Below are 19,735 nucleotides of genomic sequence, written 5' to 3'. Positions count from 1 at the left end.
TTTAATTGCAGCACAGTACAACTGAAGGGCTGAGGATAGAGTGTAATACTGTCATGTGTCCAGTAGATGGCAAAGCAGGCTCTAAAATGACTATTTCCAACCAGTAGCCAAGGAGTAAAACCATGTTTATAAGGGCTCCGTCTTTTGAGCTAATTTAGAACTTCCTGTCTGAGAGCTAGCTAATTTAAGACATCCGGTTGCCTTCAGAATAAAATAAGGTTATTTAATTAATAATTATTACATTACATTATTAGTATTATTATTACATTACAGTTATTGTAAAGACACACATTATGTTTCTGTGTAAAAATAAGTAATTAAATAACATCAAAAAGTTATCTAAATGGATAAATGCTATTCACTGGAGTGAATATTCTATTATATTCTAAAAACGACTTATAAATCCTAAAGCCTTGTTTATACTTCACTGTGCAACGGTCCTATGCTGGACAATAGCAGATATGCAAACTCACAGCACATCTCATTCAAGACACTGAACTTGCAGATCTGCCATTTTTGAACACACTATAAAGTTAACCATTTATCATGCTGCTCTACGTGGCACTGCATTCTGTGACATTAAACCAAATGGCATTTTCCACTCTATGACACTACTGTTCTACATTTTTGTCTAATAAAATAGGCTATTAATTTAATCAATCAAACTGCATTAACTAACAGAGATACTACTAACCAAGCTATCCATGTCAACATGCTCTATAGGAGTCTCAATAACAGGTATAAGTAATGTTTAGTAATGTTTAATGTAGCAGAAGAGGCCATTCATTGAACAGAGTTTTGCACAATTTTAACATCCCAGATCGATTGAAATATGAATCTACTGTGCTGTGCTACACCATGATATATTAAGAGTACAATAACATTCCATTGTGAATAAAAACCTATTAACCACAGTGTAATGCTAAAGGTTTCATCACAGGGCTGTCTGCTTCATGTAATATCATTAAAAGTGTTGTTGGTGACAGTTATATGAGTTGGAAGCATTAAGACCCATTTTAACCCTCAATGGCTTCCTTTCTGACAAATAACGTTATTGTAAAAAAAAAAAAAAAAGATTCACGCGTTCATATCATAGACTGTAGCTATTTTGCATTAGAAGCGGATGGGACCAAGGGACCCGGATGTAACGTAAGAGGACTACAATAGATTCCCGGTTAAATCTCGCGGGCGTGGCCTCACACCGGAAGGAAGTGCCGCCGCCCTCAAATACGGAAGAGACGCGTGGAGGTAGGTTTGGTCAGTGTTTGTTTGGAACGTGCCACGTCACCATCGCGGGTCCGTCTTCGGAGCAAGTAAGTGATTAAATGTTATTTAATACTTAACGCTGTTGTTGTTTGTGTGTTCAAACGTCTATCACTTGAAGTTACTTGTTATGATGTTTATATATGATGTTTGTACGAAACTGTAAAACAGTGTTTCAGTAGCCGAATGGTTAGTGTCGAAGGTTTATAAACAACTATGCCCGGCCTCAATGTTTACTAACCGTCGACAGTACCCACTCGACTACCGAAACACGGCTTTAAAGAGTAGTATTTACATATCTAAACACAACAAGTAACTTCAAAAGTGATAACATGTTTGAGCCACGGACCACCATTTCACATTAATAGACTCTCACAATGGTGGTCAGTGGCTCAAATGGGTCTGAGAGACTAGATGGCCTCAAATGGTGGTCCGTGGCTCAAACGCTGAATAAATAATCGACTAGAGGTGAAAATAGTATTGTTTGGTAGGTAAAAGGACAAACGTTCTGTGAAAATTGGCACGAAGTAACAAACATTCTTTGAAATTGGTGGGAAACGATCCCGGGCACTCATGTTAACAAAGCTCAGTCACTAACCACTATGCTACAATCAGCATTATATAATCAAAGGATCAAAAGTAGCAATCTTCTACATTCTCTAATTGTGTAGTTTTTTTGGAAATTAAGCAGATGCTTAACAACAATTGAACTATTGAGAGTGTAAAGATCTACTATTGGGGTCAATTTGGTTACCTAAATTAAATTGCTCTGTATTGTGACAGTAATCATTGCTATAGTGTGTGTTCAGTAACAGTGTTAAATAGCTCTATAGTGTGACAGTAATCATTGCTATAGTGTGTGTTCAGTAACAGTGTTAAATAGCTCTATATTGTGACAGTAATCATTGCTATAGTGTGTGTGTTCAGTAACAGTGTTAAATAGCTCTATATTGTGACAGTAATCATTGCTATAGTGTGTGTGTTCAGTAACAGTGTTAAATAGCTCTATATTGTGACAGTAATCATTGCTATAGTGTGTGTTCAGTAACAGTGTTAAATAGCTCTATAGTGTGACAGTAATCATTGCTATAGTGTGTGTTCAGTAACTTGCAACACAGCAGCCAAGTATATGCAGAACACATATACACGCATTTGACATAACACAAACAACAAGACAATTTACATACATAAAGACATGAAGAAAAGAGCAATATCCACCGCTTAGATTATCCTGTGGCTACTACAACTCCTGATTAAACCCTTTTCTATTTATTAAAGAGCTGGAGAGACAGGAATATTCCTGTTACTGAACACACACTATAGCAATTATTACTGTCACAATAACTTTGTACTTTTGCTACTGATGTTTGTGTGCAACATTTGAGCTGGTGTCAAGTCACCTTAATTCAAGTGATAGATTATATACAGGGGCATGCCATATGGTCTACCTGCACAGCCTTTGTGATTACTGGTAGATCACGATGTACCTTTTGGGCACCCCTGCAATACAGGATTCCTGTCCAGAATTGTTTTTTATTAAATATAGAGGGTTTAAGTGTAGGGTTTGTCATGTTGGTGTTCTCTATAACTTTTCGTCCTGGGCATGACGTTAAACTGTCCAGTGTAACTCCAAGTTACATGGGGTGGGTATGGTTTGAGAGTTTGTGATGCTCAGTTCTTTTTTTGCGTCTCGGTTCCTCAGGTGGAAGCTGCATAGTTGGGTTTTTGATGGGTTGGGTTTCAAGTGGCTGGTCGTTTGTTTAGATATTGAAAAGGAGGGGGGCGAGCGCGCTACCTTGTGGGAGGCCGTTCTTTTCGGCTTTCCATTTACTCCTCTGGTCATTTAACTGAACATAGAAGCGCCTGTTGTTGAGGAGGCTTTTCCTGACCATTGTGCGGTGTTGGACAGTGTCGTAGGCAGCAGAGAGATCTCTGAATGCTGCTCCAGTTATTTGTTTCCCCTCAAACCCATCCTCAATGTGTTGGGTGAGGTTGAGCTCTGTCCAGCACAGGAGCGGCTGGGACGGAAACCAGCTTGGTCTTTAGTCAGCTTGGTATCTATGAGTGGCAACAAGGCGTTGGAGTAGCAGCTTCTCATATAGCCTTGTAGGTGATGCAGAGGGAAATGGGTCGGTAGCTCTTTGTGGATAATGGGTCTATGCCAGGTTTAGGGATTGCAACCACGTTGGCCTTTTCCCAGACAGAAGGGATGGTTTTCTGTGCTATGCATGTGTTCAGCATCCCCACAAGCCAGGTCTTTGCGTTGGGTCCCAGGTGCTGTAACATTTCTGCCAGTAGGTCATCAATCCCTGCTGCTTTTCCGGGTTTCAACTTTCCCATTGCAGTTTCAAGTTCTTCTAGGTCGAAGGGTTTGGTTTGAGGGCTGGCTGATTGTGGTTGGTCTGATACCACTGTGCGATGGTATTCTCCTGTGGGTCGGTGGCGGTCTTGGTCACAACTGGTGGCCAACAGTTGTAACCAACACCGCCACCGACCCACATAGAATACCATCGCACAGTGGTATCAGACCAACCACAATCAGCCAGCCCTCAAACCAAACCCTTCGACTTAGAAGAACGTGAAACTGCAATGGGAAAGTTGAAACCCGGAAAAGCAGCAGGGATTGATGGCATACTGGCAGAAATGATACAGCACCTGGGACCTATCGCAAGGACCTGGCTTGTGGGGATGCTGAACACATGCATAGCACAGAAAACCATCCCTTCTGTTTGGAAAAAGGCTGGAGTAGTTGCAATCCCTAAACCTGGCAAAGACCCATTATCCCCGAAGAGCTACCGACCCATTTCCCTCCTCTGCATCACCTACAAGCTCTATGAGAGGCACTACAATTTCTGAACAGACTATATTTACATCAATATGTCTGGGTCCCCACCTACTCACTCAGGGTTGACGTGTCACACCTGCAGTGATGGGAGGGGCACCAAAATGTGGTATTTTGATTGTTTAATGGGGGCACTCCCTTAGTATAAAAGTGTATGTTTTGTGTACACATGACCTGATGAAGATCAAATGGATCGAAACGCTGTCAGTATTTCAACAAAGAACGTCTTTCTTATACCTGTGGTGTGCGGGCTCCATCCAATACCTACACCAGTTGTGATGCAACAGAGTTTGCTGTGACCGTTGTGAATTATGGGTGGTGTGGTTTTTGCCAAGACGGTGGATTGTGGCCCATGCCTTCCTGCTGTTATTTGACATGTTGGTGTTCTCTATATCTTTTCGTCCTGGGCATGACGTTAAACTGTTCCGTTCGAGAGGACCAGTGACCCTCGAATGTAAACGGCCACGAAAGGAAATTATGTGTGTGTGAGGTGTTCTCTATAGGTTGGGTTTCAGGTGGTTGTATTGTAGTAGCTTGACATTTCTTGGAGGGCACTTTCAAGGACAGACTCAATCTTCTGGAAGTCTGCTTGTTGGGTCGTAATGCAGAGGTTGTCGGCGTAGATGAAACGCTGGCATTAGGCATTGGGTAGTGGCTGGTCGTTTGTGTAGATATTGAAAAGGAGGGGGGCGAGCACGCTACCTTGTTGGAGGCCGTTCTTTTGGGCTTTCCATTTACTCCTCTGGTCATTTAACTGGACATAGAAGCGCCTGTTGTTGAGGAGGCTTTTCCTGACCATTGTGCGGTGTTGGACAGTGTCGTAGGCAGCAGAGAGATCTCTGAATGCTGCTCCAGTTATTTGTTTCCCCTCAAACCCATCCTCAATGTGTTGGGTGAGGTTGAGCTCTGTCCAGCACAGGAGCGGCTGGGACGGAAACCAGCTTGGTCTTTAGTCAGCTTGGTATCTATGAGTGGCAACAAGGCGTTGGAGTAGCAGCTTCTCATATAGCCTTGTAGGTGATGCAGAGGGAAATGGGTCGGTAGCTCTTTGTGGATAATGGGTCTTTGCCAGGTTTAGGGATTGCAACCACTTTGGCCTTTTCCCAGACAGAAGGGATGGTTTTCTGTGCTATGCATGTGTTCAGCATCCCCACAAGCCAGGTCTTTGCGTTGGGTCCCAGGTGCTGTAACATTTCTGCCAGTAGGTCATCAATCCCTGCTGCTTTTCCGGGTTTCAACTTTCCCATTGCAGTTTCAAGTTCTTCTAGGTCGAAGGGTTTGGTTTGAGGGCTGGCTGATTGTGGTTGGTCTGATACCACTGTGCGATGGTATTCTCCTGTGGGTCGGTGGCGGTCTTGGTCACAACTGGTGGCCAACAGTTGTAACCAACACTGCCACCGACCCACATAGAATACCATCGCACAGTGGTATCAGACCAACCACAATCAGCCAGCCCTCAAACCAAACCCTTCGACTTAGAAGAACGTGAAACTGCAATGGGAAAGTTGAAACCCGGAAAAGCAGCAGGGATTGATGGCATACTTGCAGAAATGATACAGCACCTGGGACCTATCGCAAGGACCTGGCTTGTGGGGATGCTGAACACATGCATAGCACAGAAAACCATCCCTTCTGTTTGGAAAAAGGCTGGAGTAGTTGCAATCCCTAAACCTGGCAAAGACCCATTATCCCCGAAGAGCTACCGACCGATTTCCCTCCTCTGCATCACGTCTTTCTTATACCTGTGGTGTGCGGGCTCCATCCAATACCTACACCAGTTGTGATGCAACAGAGTTTGCTGTGACCGTTGTGAATTATGGGTGGTGTGGTCTTTGCCAAGACGGTGGATTGTGGCCCATGCCTTCCTGCTGTTATTTGTCATTATGGTGTTCTCTATATCTTTTCGCCCTGGGCATGACGTTAAACTGTTCCGTTCGAGAGGACCGGCGACCCTCGAATGTAAACGGCCACGAAAGGAAACTGTGTGTGTGAGGTGTTCTCTATCATTTCATTCCAGACTTCACTGTCTATCTCCTGTGTTTTCTATTCATCTTGAGCGTTACACAGTCGTCTGATGTGCGGGGGGAGGTGCCGGCTAGCGCATAAAGGCACGGACGGGACAGGTGTTGTCTTGACCCATCCCGTGATGATGCGACAGGTGTCATTTAGGGCTGTGTCGACCAATTTGGTGTGACGTGATCGGCTCCAGCTTGAGCAGGCATACTCTGCTGTAGAGAAAGACAGGGCCATGGCAGTTGCACGGATTGTTTGTGGGTCTGCGCCCCACTTGGGAGTTCACTAGTTTTCACAGGATGTTATTGTGGGTGTTGACCGTGGCTTTTGTGTTCTCCAGGTGTTTTTTTGAAGAAGAGTGTCCTGTCCAGTGTAACTCCAAGATACATGGGGTGGGTATGGTTGGAGAGTTTGTGACCATCCCAAGTGACGCTCAGTTCTTTTCTCGCGTCTCGGTTCCTCAGGTGGAAGCTGCATAGTTGGGTTTGTGTGTCTTTCTTTTTCTGTCTTTCTTTCTTAGGACGGAGATCAAGGTAGACGCCATAGGAAGGCTCAACACTAGCCGATGCCCCTAGAGATCCATCCCAAAGCTTCCCTCAGGGAGCACAGCAAGCCAGCTAGCCAGCAAGCCTGCCCAGTCAGCCAACGCAGCCAGTCAGCTCCGCCAGTCAGCCAGTGTAGAAAGTCAGGCTGCCAAGCCAGAGCATATCAGCCCTTGCAGTCAGCCATTGCAGCCATACCAGCCTTGCTCAGTCAGCTCAGCCAGGCCTCTCTTGAGGCCTGGCTCTCTGTCTGCCTGGCCCGGTCTGCCCTGCCCTGCCTTGCAGCAACAGAACCAGCCTTTCTGGAAAGCCAGCCAGCTCAGAATGCGAGCTGAGCAAGCCAGTGCAGCAGCAAGCCCAGACTAGGTTACCGCAGCCTTACTGTGCAGCCACAGCCACTCAGTCTAGACCAGCAGGAGCTGGCCAGGCTCCAACCCTTGCAGCGCAGCCTTAGGCCGGACAGTCCCCCTGCCTGCACTTTGTTGCCTTCCTGGCCTGTCTGCCTGCCTAGGCGCCTCGGTCTTCCTGTCTGTCTGCCTTGGCCTGCCAGTCTGAAACTGGTTTAGACTAACTGCGTGCTTGCCAGCTGCGCTGGCTTGCTGAGCTCGTATTCTGAGCTGGCTGGCTTGCCAGCAAGGCTGGTTCTGTTGCTGCAAGGCAGGGCGGGGAAGACCGGGCCAGGCAGACAGAGAGCCAGGCCTCGAGAGAGGCCTGGCTGAGCTGACTGAGCAAGGCTGGTATGGCTACAATGGTTGACTGCAAGGGCTGATGTGCGCTGGCTTGGCAGCCTGACTTTCTACACTGGCTGACTGGCGGAGCTGGCTGGCTGCGTTGGCTGACTGGGCGGGCTTGCTGGCTAGCTGGCTTGCTGGACTCCCTGAGGGAAGCTTTGGGATGGATCTCTAGGGGCATCGGCTTGTGTTGAGCCTTCCAACGGCGTCTACCTTGATCTTCGTCCTAAGAAAGAAAGACAGAAAAAGAAACACACACACAAACTCAACTATGCAGCTTCCACATGAGGAAGGCAGGCAGGCACGCAGGCAGGCACAAGCTGCCTGCGTGCTTGCTTCGCCCTCCAGTTGCTGCTCCAGTTATTTGTTTTCCCTCAAACCCATCCTCAATGTGTTGGGTGAGGTTGAGCTCTGTCCAGCACAGGACGGGACGGAAACCAGCTTGGTCTTTAGTCAGCTTGGTGTCTATGAGTGGTATGAGGCGTTGGAGTAGCAGCCTCTCTTGTAGGTGATGCAGAGGAGGGAAATGGGTCGGTAGCTCTTTGAGGATGATGGGTCTTTGCCAGGTTTGGGGATTGCAACCACTTTGGCTTTTCTCCAGACAGAAGGGATGGTTTTCTGTGCCATGCATGTGTTCAGCATCCCCACGAGCCAGGTCTTTGCGTTAGGTTCCAGGTGCTGTATAATTTCTGCCAGTATGTCATCAATCCCTGCTGCTTTTCCGGGTTTCAACTTTCCCATTGCAGTTTTGAGTTCTTCTAGGTCGAAGGGTTTGGTTTGAGGGCTGGCTGATTGTGGTTGGTCTGATACCACTGTGCGATGGTATTCTCCTGTGGGTCGTGGTGGTGTTGGTTACGACTGTTGGCCACCAGTTGTGATGCAACAGAGTTCGCTGTGACCGTTGTGAATTATGGGTGGCTCCCTGAGGTCCTTGATCGCCATTGGGTCCAACAGTGGTCATTGAAGCGTGCACACACATGCACACATGCACCTACACACACAGGGGAACATGCGTATGCACACCTGGACCTTTAAATGAACAACAACACAAAAACTAAGGCACTGGTGTCGGACTTCTGGTTTACCGGAACGGGGTTCAACTCCCTGCAGTGCCCTGCTCAATGTGTTGTATTTCATTCATTGGTCCATGGTCTCAGGTCATTGAGCGGCGCGCTATAGTGTGCGATTCTTCATCATTGTTGAGGATTTTTTAAAGGTGAAAATCAAGGAAAAGCAAAAGGCTATAGTCCATGGTCACGGACCGCATACTGGTCAAGGTCATTTATACTGGTGAAGATCATTTACTAGTCTTCTAAAGGTCATTTATACTGGTGAAGATCATTTACTAGTCTTCTAAAGGTCATTTACACTGGTCAAGGTCAATTACTAGTCTCATGAAGGTAATTTATACTGGTCACAGTCATATACTGGTCACGGTCATTTCTACTGGTGAAGGTCATTTATACTGGTCAAGGTCATTTGTACTTGTCAAGGTCATTTATACTGGTCAAGGTCATTTACTAGTCTTATTGAAGGTAATTTATACTGCTCAAGGTCATTGATATTGGTCAAGGTCATTAAGTGGCACGCTATAGTGCGCGATTCTTCATCATTGTTGAGGATTTGAAAAAAGGTTAAATTGCAGAAAAGCGAAAGGCTAAAGTCCATGGTCACGGAGGGCATACTATAGTATGTTGTTTTTCTTTTTTTTGGTGGTGTGCGGGCTCCATCCAATAACTACACCAGTTGTGATGCAATAGAGTTTGCTGTGACCGTTGTGAATTATGGGTGGTGTGGTCTTTGCCAAGACGGTGGATTGTGGCCCATGCCTTCCTGCTGTTATTTGTCATGTTGGTGTTCTCTATATCTTTTCGTCCTGGGCATGACGTTAAACTGTTCCGTTCGAGAGGACCGGCGACCCTCGAATGTAAACAGGTGTTGGGACAGGGTCAGGTGTTGTCTTGATGCATCCTATGATGATGCCACAGGTGTCATTTAGGGCTGTGTCGACCAATTTGGTGTGACGGGATAGGCTTGTAGGTGATGCAGAGGAGGGAAATGGGTCGGTAGCTCTTTGGGGATAATGGGTCTTTGCCAGGTTTAGGGATTGCAACCACTTTGGCCTTTTTCCAGACAGAAGGGATGGTTTTCTGTGCTATGCATGTGTTCAGCATCCCCACAAGCCAGGTCTTTCCGTTAGGTCCCAGGTGCTGTATCATTTCTGCTAGTAGGTCATCAATCCCTGCTGCTTTTCCGGGTTTCAACTTTCCCATTGCAGTTTCACGTTCTTCTAGGTCGAAGGGTTTGGTTTGAAGGCTGGCTGATTGTGGTTGGTCTGATACCACTGTGCGATGGTATTCTCCTGTGGGTTGGTGGCGGTCTTGGTCACAACTGGTGGCCAACAGTTGTAACCAACACCGCCACCGACCCACATAGAATACCATCGCACAGTGGTATCAGACCAACCATAATCAGCCATCACTCAAACCAAACCCTTCGACCTAGAAGAACTTGAAACTGCAATGGGAAAGTTGAAACCCGGAAAAGCAGCAGGGATTGATGACCTACTGGCAGAAATGATACAGCACCTGGGACCTAACTCAAGGCCCTGGCTTGTGGGGATGCTGAACAAATGCACAGCACAGAAAACCACCCCTTCTGTCTGGAAAAAGGCCAAAGTGGTTGCAATCCCTAAACCTGGCAAAGACCCATTATCCCCGAAGAGCTACCAACCCATTTCCCTCCTCTGCATCACGTCTTTCTTATACCTGTGGTGTGCGGGCTCCATCCAAGGTGCCTTCCTGCTGTTATTTGTCATTTGTCATTATGGTGTTCTCTATATCTTTTCGTCCTGGGCATGACGTTAAACTGTTCCGTTTGAGAGGACCGGCGACCCTCGAATGTAAACAGCCACGAAAGGAAACTGTGTGTGTGAGGTGTTCTCTATCATTTCATTCCAGACTTCACTGTCTATCTCCTGTGTTTTCCATTCATCTTGAGCGTTACACAGTCGTCTGATGTGCGGGGGGAGGTGCCGGCTAGCGCATAAAGGCACGGACGGGACAGGTGTTTTCTTGACCCATCCCGTGATGATGCGACAGGTGTCATTTAGGGCTGTGTCGACCAATTTGGTGTGACGTGATCGGCTCCAGCTTGAGCAGGAATACTCTGCTGTAGAGAAAGACAGGGCCATGGCAGTTGCACGGATTGTTTGTGGGTCTGCGCCCCACTTGGGAGTTCACTAGTTTTCACAGGATGTTATTGTGGGTGTTGACCGTGGCTTTTGTGTTCTCCAGGTGTTTTTTTGAAGAAGAGTGTCCTGTCCAGTGTAACTCCAAGATACATGGGGTGGGTATGGTTGGAGAGTTTGTGACCATCCCAAGTGACGCTCAGTTCTTTTCTCGCGTCTCGGTTCCTCAGGTGGAAGCTGCATAGTTGGGTTTGTGTGTCTTTCTTTTTCTGTCTTTCTTTCTTAGGACGGAGATCAAGGTAGACGCCATAGGAAGGCTCAACACTAGCCGATGCCCCTAGAGATCCATCCCAAAGCTTCCCTCAGGGAGCACAGCAAGCCAGCTAGCCAGCAAGCCTGCCCAGTCAGCCAACGCAGCCAGTCAGCTCCGCCAGTCAGCCAGTGTAGAAAGTCAGGCTGCCAAGCCAGAGCATATCAGCCCTTGCAGTCAGCCATTGCAGCCATACCAGCCTTGCTCAGTCAGCTCAGCCAGGCCTCTCTTGAGGCCTGGCTCTCTGTCTGCCTGGCCCGGTCTGCCCTGCCCTGCCTTGCAGCAACAGAACCAGCCTTTCTGGAAAGCCAGCCAGCTCAGAATGCGAGCTGAGCAAGCCAGTGCAGCAGCAAGCCCAGACTAGGTTACCGCAGCCTTACTGTCCAGTTGCTGCTCCAGTTATTTGTTTTCCCTCAAACCCATCCTCAATGTGTTGGGTGAGGTTGAGCTCTGTCCAGCACAGGACGGGACGGAAACCAGCTTGGTCTTTAGTCAGCTTGGTGTCTATGAGTGGTATGAGGCGTTGGAGTAGCAGCCTCTCTTGTAGGTGATGCAGAGGAGGGAAATGGGTCGGTAGCTCTTTGAGGATGATGGGTCTTTGCCAGGTTTGGGGATTGCAACCACTTTGGCTTTTCTCCAGACAGAAGGGATGGTTTTCTGTGCCATGCATGTGTTCAGCATCCCCACGAGCCAGGTCTTTGCGTTAGGTTCCAGGTGCTGTATAATTTCTGCCAGTATGTCATCAATCCCTGCTGCTTTTCCGGGTTTCAACTTTCCCATTGCAGTTTTGAGTTCTTCTAGGTCGAAGGGTTTGGTTTGAGGGCTGGCTGATTGTGGTTGGTCTGATACCACTGTGCGATGGTATTCTCCTGTGGGTCGTGGCGGTGTTGGTTACGACTGTTGGCCACCAGTTGTGATGCAACAGAGTTCGCTGTGACCGTTGTGAATTATGGGTGGCTCCCTGAGGTCCTTGATCGCCATTGGGTCCAACAGTGGTCATTGAAGCATGCACACATGCACCTACACACACAGGGGCACATGCGTATGCACACCTGGACCTTTAAATGAACAACAACACAAAAACTAAGGCACTGGTGTCGGACTTCTGGTTTACCGGAACGGGGTTCAACTCCCTGCAGTGCCCTGCTCAATGTGTTGTATTTCATTCATTGGTCCATGGTCTCAGGTCATTGAGCGGCGCGCTATAGTGTGCGATTCTTCATCATTGTTGAGGATTTTTTAAAGGTGAAAATCAAGGAAAAGCAAAAGGCTATAGTCCATGGTCACGGACCGCATACTGGTCAAGGTCATTTATACTGGTGAAGATCATTTACTAGTCTTCTAAAGGTCATTTATACTGGTGAAGATCATTTACTAGTCTTCTAAAGGTCATTTATACTGGTCAAGGTCATTTACTAGTCTCATGAAGGTAATTTATACTGGTCAGTCATATACTGGTCACGGTCATTTATACTGGTCAAGGTCATTTGTACTTGTCAAGGTCATTTATACTGGTCAAGGTCATTTACTAGTCTTATTGAAGGTCATTTATACTGCTCAAGGTTATTGATCAATATCAATGACCTTGATGACCCCAAGGTCATTAAGTGGCATGCTATAGTGCGCGATTCTTCATCATTGTTCACGATTTGAAAAAAGGTTAAATCGCGGAAAAGCGAAAGGCTATAGTCCATAGTCTCGGAGGGCATACAAAAATGTGTGGTGCTATACAGGCCGTTCTGGAAAATTTGGGACAGAGGTTCATCGTTGGCATCCAGGGAGTGTGTGTGCAAAATTTGGCATCGACCGGGTTAATGGTGCTGGAGATTAGCTGTTAACAAACTGACGGACACACACACACACACACACACTCACTCAGAGTGCAAAACATACTCTATCCCCATGGCTTTGGCCTGGTGCCATACCGTTATTAATTATTGCCTACAATGTCAATTGTGAAATTACTTTACCGTTGCAATGCAAAATTTACATTTCAACGAATGGACCTCGTAAAACAAAACAAAAACCAAGGCACTGGTTGTGGTACTTCTGGTTTACCGGAATGGGGTTCAACTCCCTGCAGTGCTCTGCTCAATTTGTTGTATTTACATGGTTCATTTTTATTTTCTGCTCATTGTGTTGCCTTTTCATTGATGATAACCCCCAGGTTCTTTAATGTGTTTGCACTCCCTACAGTTAGGTTACCAAGTCTATTTATTTATTATTTCTGTTCACTAGAACTAGAACCAATTACCAAAGTAGGCTTTCTAATGACACAACTCGCCTTTGTTTTTATGTGTAGCAAAAACGTTCTTTTTATTTACGCCAAAGAGTAGAGGCTGGTCTGCATTCATGCGAGCGGGGAAGTTTAGAGTAACATAGCTCTAAATGAAACGCATTAGAGCTATGGACCAGAGCTAGTAGTCATAGCACTTCATGGTATATGCATAGTTTATATAGTTTCATTATAGATATATTAAACAGAGAGGACTGGAGTCAATTGGGTTATATTATGTTTAACACTAATTTGAAGCTGTCAAAATCTGACAGACTTCTGGCGGCCATGGCCACGCCCACCTTTTGGTAACGCCCACTTTTGGCCAAGCCCACAAAAAGGACCCCCCATGTCATTTGCCAGGCAGGCTCCACTCTCAGACAGATATTTGGCTCCGTCTTATGAGCTAATTTAGAACTTCCTGTCTGAGAGCTAGCTAATTTAAGACATCCGGTTGCCTTCAGAATAAAATAAGGTTATTTAATTCGTTAATTAAATAATTGTCAATGCCCCAAGGCACAGCACTTTTTTGAGCGTTGACCTCAGTAGAAGGTCTGCTGCCGTGAATTTTACACCTCTCCCACTTAGCGGAGAGTGGGGTGTGGTACAGGACATCTCCCCGAACGCGTGGGTATACTGCATCTACAAGTAGTACAAGATAAATTGAAACCATTGACACCTACTTCGATGGTTCAGTTGTCATCTATGCCGGGGAATTTAGCAGCTCTCATTCAAGCGTTTTTTCAAAATCCAGGTCACACATTTGATTGCAAAACAATCTGTGGTGTCACTCAACAACTAGTGAATAGCATCTTACTTGGCCTTAGGAATGCACAATGGGCCCAGGCCGTAGCGTAACGGTCTGGGCACCGGACTGGTAATCCAGTCGCAGTGTGCCGCGGGTTCGACTCCCGGACCCGACACGGCCTTTACTGCATGTCATCCCCCCATCTCTCTCCCGTTTCCTGTCAGCCTACTGTCTGTCCCTTCAAAAATCAATAAAAGGCGTAAGCCGCAAAAAAATATCTTAATAAAAAAAAAAAAAAAAAAAAAAAAAGGAATGCACAATGACCCATTAGATTTTATACACAAACTAGTAGTTTGGTTGAGTATGTGTGGTGTCCACACAGTTGTTCAAGCAAAACATACAGACATCTGTACATTCTGTGCCTGGACAGTTGAAAGCAATTAACAGAACAATAACGGAGGACAATTTGGAAGAAGATGATGATGATGTGGTTTTATGCAATGAAAGTCTAAATGACAATATGTGTGAAGCTATACCATTACCAATTCTAACATTTCTACAACAGACATCTGCTATCAAAAAATGTCACACACGGCTTGAAGAAGCAGCAGCGCAGGACTCAACATTTAGACGGAAACTTGAGAAATTCAATCTAGCCAACACATCAGTGTCATTAGTGTCTCAGAAATGTTCTAGGACAGAAGTATGCACCATATTAAATAGATTTGTAGAATACACACTTCGGTCTCCTTTCCTTGGAGATGACCTGCTTTGCCTGAAAAGTCTTAGTCTGTATAGTTGTACTCAATGTGGTGACAAGGCCTTACCATCTACAAAGAACATGTCACAATTCATAGTGCAGCCACTTGACGTGTCACAAAAAGGCATCTTAGACACTATTGCACAAATATTACCTGCTCAATCTGAACAATGTGAAACATGTCAGCAGGAAAAGAGCTTATCAACATATGAAGTAATTAACAGCCCACAGACCTTACTTCTCCTGTTAAGAGCTGGCACAAAAATTCCAAAAACGTTCAATTTATCCTGTCTGTACCACCAAAATGAGTATGCTTTGACCAGTATGTGTGTATTTTTCGACAGGCCACCATATGCGTCATTGTACATCCTTAAAGATCATAAATGGCATATCTGGACAAATGAATCGAATGACACAGCAGGCTATACCTTTGAGCTGATGCAAAGAACATCCGCTCGACAGCACACAAAGACAGTAGTCACAAGTAGTTTCTATGTCGTGTCATACGAGAAAATAAACAGTCGAGAAATAATCAAGTTTCGTCAGGACAAACAAATGCATAAATGCACAGACAGATGCAATCAACGCACACAAGTGACACCCATTCCAAAGCTAGAGGTAACTCCTTGACCTGACTTAGCTTGCGTAGAGAAAGTGATTTCATGTCAATGCCCCAAGGCACAGCACTTTTTTGAGCGTTGACCCCAGTAGAAGGTCTGCTGCTGTGAATTTTACACCTCTCTCGCTTAGCGGAGAGTGGGGTGTGGTAGAGGACATCTCCCCGAACACGTGGGTATGTCCAGATAGTTGCCTCGCGGAGGCCTCTTTGTCCAGTGTCCATTCTGGGTCCGGAAACGGTACTTTTTGTCAGCATTGACCCCAGTAGAAGGTCTGCTGCTGTGAATTTTACACCTCTCCCGCTTAGCGGAGAGTGTGGTGTGGTAGAGGACATCTCCCCGAACGCGTGGGTATGTCCAGATAGTTGCCTCGCGGAGGCCTCTTTGTCCAGTGTCCATTCTGGGTCCGGAAACGGTACTTTTTTCAGCGTTGACCACAGTAGAAGGTCTGCTGCTGTGAATTTTACACCTCTCCCGCTTAGCGGAGAGTGGGGTGTGGTACAGGACATCTCCCCGAACGCGTGGGTATGTCCAGATAGTTGCCTCGCGGAGCCGTCTTTTGTCCAGTGTCCATTCTGGGTCCGGAAACGGTACTTTTTGTCAGCCTTGACCCCAGTAGAAGGTCTGCTGCTGTGAATTTTACACCTCTCCCGCTTAGCGGAGAGTGTGGTGTGGTAGAGGACATCTCCCCGAACGTGTGGGTATGTCCAGATAGTTGCCTCGCGGAGGCCTCTTTGTCCAGTGTCCATTCTGGGTCCGGAAACGGTACTTTTTGTCAGCATTGACCCCAGTAGAAGGTCTGCTGCTGTGAATTTTACACCTCTCCCGCTTAGCGGAGAGTGGGGTGTGGTACAGGACATCTCCCCGAACGCGTGGGTATGTCCAGATAGTTGCCTCGCGGAGCCGTCTTTTGTCCAGTGTCCATTCTGGGTCCGGAAACGGTACTTTTTGTCAGCCTTGACCCCAGTAGAAGGTCTGCTGCTGTGAATTTTACACCTCTCCCGCTTAGCGGAGAGTGTGGTGTGGTAGAGGACATCTCCCCGAACGTGTGGGTATGTCCAGATAGTTGCCTCGCGGAGGCCTCTTTGTCCAGTGTCCATTCTGGGTCCGGAAACGGTACTTTTTGTCAGCATTGACCCCAGTAGAAGGTCTGCTGCTGTGAATTTTACACCTCTCCCGCTTAGCGGAGAGTGTGGTGTGGTAGAGGACATCTCCCCAAACGTGTGGGTATGTCCAGATAGTTGCCTCGCGGAGGCCTCTTTGTCCAGTGTCCATTCTGGGTCCGGAAACGGTACTTTTTTCAGCGTTGACCACAGTAGAAGGTCTGCTGCTGTGAATTTTACACCTCTCCCGCTTAGCGGAGAGTGGGGTGTGGTACAGGACATCTCCCCGAACGCGTGGGTATGTCCAGATAGTTGCCTCGCGGAGCCGTCTTTTGTCCAGTGTCCATTCTGGGTCCGGAAACGGTACTTTTTGTCAGCCTTGACCCCAGTAGAAGGTCTGCTACTGTGAATTTTACACCTCTCCCGCTTAGCGGAGAGTGGGGTGTGGTATAGGACATCTCCCCGAACGCGTGGGTATGTCCAGATAGTTGCCTTGCGGAGCCGTCTTTTGTCCAGTGTCCACTTTATAAAGTCCATGCACTCCAGTGAATAGCATTTATCCATTTAGATAACTTTATTATTATTATTATAAGGATTTAATTACTTATTCTTACACAGAAACATAATGTGTGTCTTATAGCATCATATAGCATCATTTAAATGCTTAATTTGTAGTTTTAATGTGCAAATTAAACTTTTTTTCAATACTCTAGAGGGTACTCTTATTTTGAAGAGATCGTCCACCGGAAGTCTTAAATTAGCTCACTAGATTAGCTCACTAGACGCTGCCGTTTATAAACTGGACTCTGTGGGACATAATAGATCAGCCTTTTAAGATTAATTTAAGACTCTCGTAGATCTATGTAGGCTATTTTATCCATTTTGATATGATCGATTAAACAAAATTTAAACTACGCATACCAGAACCAGACCATGCAGTTGCAACCCTTGGGACAAAACCGTTTTAAGGTCAACCACAACTCAATTTGATTGATTGATTGAAATCTTTATTAACAGTTTGTAGAATTTACAGTACATTTTAAGCACAAACTCAATACAAAGACTGTCAACTGTGAGTGGACGACCCAATTAAGCATTACACTTGTTTACAACAGGGTCCACATTGTTCAATTCATCAAAACATTTAAAGACATACAAACATTTAGAGACATACAAATAGACATTTCTCTGTAGGTAAAGAACAGAACAGGAATTCATCATATGGGAAGCAAAAAAGGGAATACTATATACAGTGAGGGAAAATGGGGTGGGGGGGTGGGGGGGATTCAGATTTTACAGAGGCCAGTTTCGAATTGCAGCCATCCGTAGGTGCCCTTTGAGAGCGGTTTTGAAGGAGTCAAGGGATTCACATGTCTTAATGACTGTTGGTAGGGCGTTCCACATTTTGGTGGCATAGGAGCGAAAAGAATTTAGTCCCTTGTTTGTGCCGAATCTGGGTTGTACATGGTTTGTTGCACTCCCTCTGGTGTTGTGGGTGTGGACTTCGTTTACATTAAGGAAGTATTTAGACAGGTACATGGGTATCTTGGTGGTGTATCGAATCTTGTGGACCAGACCCATTGCAAGATGCTGTACTCTGTCGTCGACCCTAAGCCATCCCAGCCTGTCAAAGTGGGCAGGGGTGAGGTGGGTTCGGGGGGTGAGGCCAAGTAGGAGCCTGACCAGTTTGTTTTGAGAGGTCTGGAGCCTTGTTTTAAGGGCCTTTGAGGTGCTGTGGTACCAAGAGGTGGATGCATAGTCAAAGAAACCTTGTACGAGGGCTCCTGTTAAGGTCTTCAAGGTGTTTTTGCTGACCAGTGAGGAGATCCTGTAAAGGAATCTTGTTCTTTGATTGACTTTTTTGATTACGTTGGTGGCCATTTTATCACCGGAAAGATTGGCCTCCAGGATGGAACCTAGGTAGGTAATTTCATCTTTTCGTGTGATAATATTGTCACCCACTCTAACCAAGAAGCCATCTGCCTTGCTGAGTTTACTATTTGATCCGAAGAGGATGGATTCAGTTTTTCCCAGGTGTAAGGATAGTTTGTTATCAGCGAGCCAGGTGCAGATTCTACCGAGTTCAGAGCTGAGGGTCTTTTCAACCTGCAGTTTGTTCCTGTCCGAGACCAGCAGTGCTGAGTCATCTGCGAACAGGAACAAGTTGCAGTCACAAGCTGAAGTCATGTCGTTAACATAAATTAGGAACAGTAAAGGCCCTAGTATGCTTCCTTGTGGGACGCCACAGCTCACTGGGAGGGGAGGGGACAGTGTTCCGTTCACCTCCACCATCTGTTCTCTCCCCTCCAGGTAGGATTGCATCCAGCTCACTGACGTGCTATCAAAACCAATAGCAATGAGTTGCATTGGTGTGCATTGGTTGACCTTAAACCGGTTTTGTCCCAAGGAGTTGCAACTGGTGTGGTTTAGTGGGACACCACATTGATTCCTCTTTTATGTTCATCACTGTGTGATGATATTAATCACTAGATCAGGGGTACGGGATAGGCAACCTTATATGGAACAGGTGCAACATTGCCCGGTGATCACTGCATGGGAATACCAGACGACATCACGGGCACAGACACTGGCATAAATGTGTGAGAGAGGTTTTTCTTTTAAAATATAATGAATATTGGGTCAGTTAATTCAATTAATGGCCGAGAATCTGCGAGATAGTTTATTGCTAATGATTATAACATTCTGATTTGAAAGAAAATATGCCTAAGGAGAAGACAAATAAAGGTTGTTAACTAAATACATGGCATGATGGCACTTGTGTCAAAACGTGCACTATTATAATGACAAACTAAGTCAGTCTGATGAGAAACGTAAATAATTAAGTGTCTCATTATTTGTGTTGGGAACGTTATTTATTTGGATATTTTATATAGAGAGACTGAGAGAGACATTTTGAGATCCTGGGTAGTGGGTTATGAGGAGTGGAGAAGTGTTCCACAGTACTTTTGGAGATACATTTTTAGTCATTATTTAATTAATTGGAAACGGTTTCTAATCGCAATGACATCAAGAAGGCCATAGTATATTTTGTTGATCAAATTGGTGTAAACATTTATGCTTCCATTATTATTATAAACCCAACAATAATAAATAACCATGCAGTCCAGTGACCACTAGGGTTGCCACCTGATGCGTCCCTTATTGAACCAATAAGGAACGCAGTTTGTTCCTTATTTTCCTAAATAGCCCCTACACGTCAACACTGAATTTAACAATAATGAACAAAACAAAACACAGGAAATATTAAAGTCAGCACAATTGTTCTAGCGGGAGGCACACACTACCTAAAGTAGCCTAAACCAGTGGTTCCCAAAGTGAGG

This window comes from Protomyctophum parallelum, assembly GCF_964188405.1.
Source record: "Protomyctophum parallelum genome assembly, chromosome: 23".
Classification (NCBI taxonomy): Eukaryota; Metazoa; Chordata; class Actinopteri; order Myctophiformes; family Myctophidae; genus Protomyctophum; species Protomyctophum parallelum.
This window is presented reverse-complemented; position numbering follows the sequence as displayed.